This window comes from Larus michahellis, chromosome 1, assembly GCF_964199755.1.
Source record: "Larus michahellis chromosome 1, bLarMic1.1, whole genome shotgun sequence".
NCBI classification, from domain to species: Eukaryota; Metazoa; Chordata; class Aves; order Charadriiformes; family Laridae; genus Larus; species Larus michahellis.
This window is the reverse complement of record NC_133896.1, coordinates 107753854-107759853: the sequence shown is the minus strand read 5'-3', so window position 1 is coordinate 107759853 and position 6000 is coordinate 107753854. Positions and strand designations below refer to the sequence as shown.

Here is a 6000-nt window from a genome sequence, read left to right as displayed (position 1 = left end):
TAGGCTGCAGCCTTTCCTCCCAATTTAGGAAACGCCACGGCCCCCGGAGAACTCGGGTAGCCGGGAAGGTGGCAGAAGCGCAGGGCAGCCCCCTCAAGGGACCCCTGCTGCTGCCTGCGCCGTCAGGCGGGGGGGACGCAGGGGACACACACACACATCCCTCCCCGTGGCACATCGCAGGGCAGCTGGGGGGACGCATCCCCGGGAGCGGCGGGCAGCGCGGGTGGAGCATGGCGGGGCCGAGCATCGCCGCGCCGCATCCCGGCGCCCTCCCCCGGCGGCGGCCGCCCCTCCCCTCCCCTCCCCTCCCCTCCCCTCCCCTCCCCTCCCCTCCCCGCCCCGCCCCGCCCCGCCCCGGCGGCTCCCGCGACGCGCGTAAGTTGCGAGGCGGCGGTGGGGAGCGGAGCCGCCTCCACCGTAGCCCTCCGGGCTGAGGAGGTATCGGGGCGGCGGAGTTTGCCCGGCCGGCGCCTCCTTCTCCTTCCCTCCCCTCGTCGTGTTTTGCTTCTCTCTCGCTCCTGGCGGGGGGAGAGGCGGCCGCGGAGGGAAGCGCTTTGCTCTCCGCGCTCCGGAGCCGGCGCCTGCCGCGGTGCGGATGCGTGTGGACGAACCCTCCTGAAAACAGCTCCCGACGTTTCCAAAAAAAAAAAAAAAAAAAAACCAAAAAAACCAGCAACACCAACACCAAAAACCAAACCCAAACAAACCACCTACTTGGATAATTAAAACGGTAAATCTAGCTAACTTTTCATTATATTGCTTGCTGTGTGCTTATATGTGTAGATATTTATGGCTTATCTGGCTTCATTTTGTCATCCTTTGGTTTTAGTTAATTAGCTTCTCTTGTGCTGCCGGAGAACTTGAAATGCCGGGGTTTTGAACAGAGCAGGACTCTTTCTGCTTTATCCTAAAGTTGGACCGAGGAATAAAAACCTTCCTAGTTCATACCAGCCTTGCAAATATGTTTACTTGTTTTATTAACCTGAATGTAGATGAGATTTCATGTGGCAGCATCTCTTTGAGTTTGCTTTTCCTTAGTTTAATTTTTGCCGATGCTATCTAATTCAGCATAGATTTGTGTATGCTACACACGTGCAATCCTGTATGCTGATTGATTTTTGTATGCTGGTACTCACACCTGGAAATCCAGGTAGGCTTTGAATCTCTTTAGTTTATGATGTTAACAAGTGAACTGTCTTCTGTTTTCATCCTAATTCAACTTGTAGATCCTGCCAATACAAGGTCAACCAAACCAAATCAAGCAGTATTTCTCAGCCCTGTAATTACTTAGTTTCCATTTAAGTGATGAACCAGTGATGAAACACGGTGCAGTTTTTACAGTTTGTACAATTTATATAGCTTATTAATCCAGTAGGCTTTTGTTTGAGAGGTTATTAATTTTATACAGTCAGTGTATTAGCTGGATGCTTTATGAGACTGGGCAACCCCAGGCTTTCTGCACGTTATGAAAACTGACTTTAGGAGATTATATGCCTTTGCTTTGTTAGATATTATAATTTCATAGACATTTATGTGCTCTACTACGAGCTGCTCTTCTTAGAGTATTAACCTAGCAGACACTTACATGAGGAAAATAAAAATGAGAGGTCAGTTAAAAAAAATAATAATTACTGTATATATGGAGAAAAGACTGCCTGATTCTCATAAAATAAGCGAAAATAAGAGTATCAGTTGCATAGTTGGTAAAAACGACTGACCTGAACTCTGCTGTAAAACGTGAGCTAAACTTCCAAATTTAACTCAGGAAAAACTTAGTGTAGAGTCTGCAGCTCTTAATTGATTTTGTTTCTTTCTTTTCTGAGAAGTCATTCATGTGTTGATCTTACCTACCTGTACGTACGTGTGCATATACACCTGTACAGGCACATAAAACCAGCCTGAGAACAGCCAAGCACAGGACTTGTGATTCCAGGTTTTGAGCCGCAGAGGACTACAAACAATGCTGGGGAAAGGGAAAAAGAGAAGACATTGACAACATTTACTTCTGGGCACATATTTTAGGGACCTTAACTTGGAGGCTGGTCTCAGTAGTCAAAGAGAGATGGGACCCCACGTGTCCTTCAAAGCGCCTTCTGCTCTAAACTGCTGCTTGCTGTGCTTACATCTCTATTTGAATTCACCTTCCAAAATCTTATGTTCATCCACCATTTATCTTGTTAGTGTTGAAAGTGGGGTAGAATATGCATTCATTATTTATTTCTAGTCTGCTAAATATTAAGATCTGTTGACCCAAGAGACAAATATTTTGCTTAGGGACTAAAAATAATCTTTGTTCACAAACATACAAACTACTGTGTGCTGACACTGCACACTAACTTTCTCCAGTGCTGCATTAAAGGGGAATATGGAAGTAGGGGGCCTTGTTTCTCCTGCAGATAGGACATGAGTGGTTAAGTGACTGGTTAGCAGCACTGCTCAAACCATTAGCAACTCTGGGGAAGAGCTTGAACACTGCAAAAAGTTCAGCTGTGACCTTTGCATCAGGTTGTTTTAAGGTACAGTCAGCATACTCCTCTTGGTACCTCTGCCCCTTTGCAATTACCACTCACAGGCATGATGATAGTGCCTTCTTTCTTTGCTGTGATTTCTGCCAAGCCTATCATAAATCTCTGAAAGTTTCTTCATTTTGTCTGGGGAGACTGAAGTGCTCGGAGTGTCAATGGAGGAAAAAAACAGATAATCAGCTCCAAGCCATTGTGAAATCTTCATACAATAACTGAAATAGAGTTTTAGGTAAATCAGAAATTCTGCTCTCCTAAGAATCAAGCCTCTGTTGTTTTTTATTTGTCCCAGAAGTTTCGGACTCTCCAGCTCTCACTTCCTTCAGTGAAACCTACAAATAAGCAAGTTTCCTTGCATAATTCCTCCTCCTCCTTTCCTTCCTTCCCCCCTGCGAGCTCCAAATTACCCATTTTTTTTTTAATCCAGGCAGCAAATGAAAGGGCTAACAGAATACACTCAGGCAGGAGGCACTCACTGCTTGTAGAATCTGCCTTCTCAATACTAAAATTCCCCTTGAGCTGGGGTTACAGACAAAAAAGGGCTCGTGCTGCACATGCCATCTCTCAGGTGCCCATGGCATTTTGTGCCAATTCCACACCTGAGGATGACATACCACTACTTTAGTGTTCAAGAGGACATAAGTGATTAAAATTCAGGTTTCTTTTATAACTTAGCGATGCCCGTCTGTTAGAAGTTACAACAGTAGGTATTGGATCTGAAAGAGTAACATCTATTTGCCCCAGTATTCTTTAAGTTATTAATTGGAAAAAGCCTAACATGCTGCCAGATTCAGTGGATTGCCCCTAGTATTAGCCCTTCATCCAGAAACAAGGCAAAAAATACGCATAGCTTCAAAATGAAAGGGAAATTTACTTCAAGACAGCTTTAGTATTTGAAATCAGTTCTTATACCTTTGTCTTTTAAATGACTAATCTCTACCTGTGGGTGTCCATTTTACCTGTGAGATAACTTTAGAAACTGATGGAGGCAATTTGTACTATAGGATTTTAGGTGATTAACAGTAGGTACACAATATAATGTATTTTCAGTATTTAGTGGGTTGTACCTCTTGGCTTTTTTAAATGTTACATTCTTGCCTGCAGGGTTTCTCTGCAATTTATGATCACAAACAAAGGTTACAGACTCTCTAATTCAAGCTTCAACTGTTATGGCATTTTTACACAAATGCTCATTTACTTTGTCGTAGAATTTAGCAGGAAGGATCAGTCGATGTGACCCATTATTCCGCAACTATTGCGTGAAGAAGTGATTCTGTCAAAAATGCTTCCCCTCGTTATACTTTTTTGCAAACTAATTATATATACCGGACATAATGTTGCCCTCTACTACTACATTATGTTTCTAATTCTAATAAAGTTGGAGAAGTTTCAATGCAAGAACAAAACAAAGTAGATTTTCAGTTGACCTTTGGTGTCCATGGTGTGAAAGTTGCACAAGGCAGCTGCTCCTGGTGGACAAGAAGTCCTTCAGTATACACCCTTCACATTCTAATTAAGACCAGGGCACACATCAGAAAGTGCTGGGGATGTGTATTACATATACTTAATTTCAAGCGTTACTTTCAGGATGGTTCATCTCACAAATTAGTGATGGAGCAAGAGAAGGTCATTTCCTTCACACTCTCTCCATGTCTCCTGTTCTCCTGCAGTTCCTGGAGGAAGAAAAGCACGTCAGAGTACAGTAAACTATGCAGAGCTAGACATCCTAAGAACTGACTACACACTTCTGAGTTCCCCTTTCCTATAGTAGGAGTGTATAACACGGTAATTACAGTAGCTTACTTGGAATGGTAGAATTAGGAAATGGGGTTCAACTACAGCTGTGCATCTCTGTGTATGCATTTGCAGGTTTTCTGCAGGAAAGGGTCAGAAAGCCCAAGAGTAAAGGTTAGGTAGCTAGTTCTAAATAGCAAACACGGATGGTTCTGCCATGAAGCATCAGCAGCTCAGCACCCCAGCCCAATCTAAGGGCTCCCACATCACTGGCTTCATCAAAAAAATTAGAGGATTTCTATAAAGCACTAGTTGTGATATTGTCCTTTGAAAAACTACATCAGCATACAAGCAAGTAGCCTAATTGAATATGTTTAAACATTGTTTCTTCTGGTCAAAATGAAAGTTGAATTTTGAAAGTTTTGGCTTGAGTGGCAAGAGGCCCAGAATTGAAGATAGGGCTTATCAAAGTGAAAAAATGGCCACCTAAATTCAATTTTATTATTCCTTTTCCCTAGAAATGCTCCATCACCATCTTAGGCCTTATGCATTGCATTTTCTAAGAAACGATTACGCCACTATGTTAAATGGCAGTGTTACTTTTTCAGGCTTTGACTTAACAGAGTTTTCGTTCATGTTGGAAAATATAAGGGTTTGATGGCAAAAACATCCAAAAAAGAATTAGAAACTTACACAGCCCATGTGCAAACCCAGCAGTAGTTACGCTTTATGTGCTAAACAGTTAAAAAGTCATTCTCTGCCACAGGGAATACTGGTTTGCATAGAGAGCTTATTAGCAGGACCATCGCTCTGAGGTGCAAAGAGAGGCTAAGCTGATCTAGTGTATGTACTGCCTATATGTGTATGTACACAAACATGCACACCAATTTCATGGAGGCCAAATATAAAACCCACATGAATGAACAAAAAGTTGCAATGAATTCTGAAGGAACATTTGGAATGTGACCTGCTGGAGAAAGAGGAAAGGAGAGCAGAAACGAAAACTAGGAAAATCACAGAAAGGTCAGATCCATTATGCAAATTTTGGACAGAGTGGGTGAGAAGGACTGGAATGGGCTTACCTAACCCAGAAAAGCTGCTGCTTCTGCAGTAATGAGAGGTGATTAGAATCTGATGGATGTCTTACAATAATGCAAAACAAGGAATTCCTCCAAAGGGTACTTTGTACCTATTGAAGTGTGGTTGCATTTGACAGCTTCTCCTGACTTAAGAACTTCTGAACTCTGCTGCTATAAGTCGCAATCAAAATATGACAATTTTAGAAACTTTTAACCTTCAAAATAGAATTTATGAGCATTTAATTACTGTACCTGTGTAGTCATGTCTGCAATAACAATTATGGGCAAACAGACAACAGTCAGATTCTTCTTCCCCCTGTTTCACAGTAGTGGGAATAAAAGTTTATTTTAATCAAGTTTCATTCCTTTTCCCCATAATAACACTTCCTTCCTAGAGCTGTCCGTAGTTGGTTCCTACAGCAGCTGAATGAGGAGCGCAGAACAGTTGGCTTGGGTCTTTTCATGGACAGGAATGCCAAATGTTCTCTGCTTATTGCTTCCTACTTCTGACAGAGGACACGGTGCTCCGTGAATCACTCCTAAGGTCAGCAGCACAGCGTGACTTCAGCATTGCAGTGCATCTTCTCCCCCCCCCGCCCCTTTATCCCAGTCTCACCATCTTTCTTACCGTACAGCAGCTGTGTTTTAGTCAGACCACGATCTCC

General features: G+C 43.1%; 1 protein-coding gene across 6 annotated transcripts in view; it reads left to right on the top strand.

Annotated features, from left to right (window-relative positions):
• Positions 1–362: 362 nt before the first annotated feature.
• HTR1F (5-hydroxytryptamine receptor 1F) overlaps positions 363–6000 on the top strand; it is a 116875-nt gene continuing 111237 nt past the window's right edge. For 3 of the 6 annotated variants that reach the window (XM_074599070.1, XM_074599061.1, XM_074599080.1), the window contains exon 1: positions 363–730. The gene's annotated coding sequence lies outside the window, so the exon portion shown is untranslated. The remainder of the gene's footprint in view (positions 731–6000) is intronic. The other 3 variants (XM_074599110.1, XM_074599101.1, XM_074599091.1) reach the window with 1 other exon arrangement.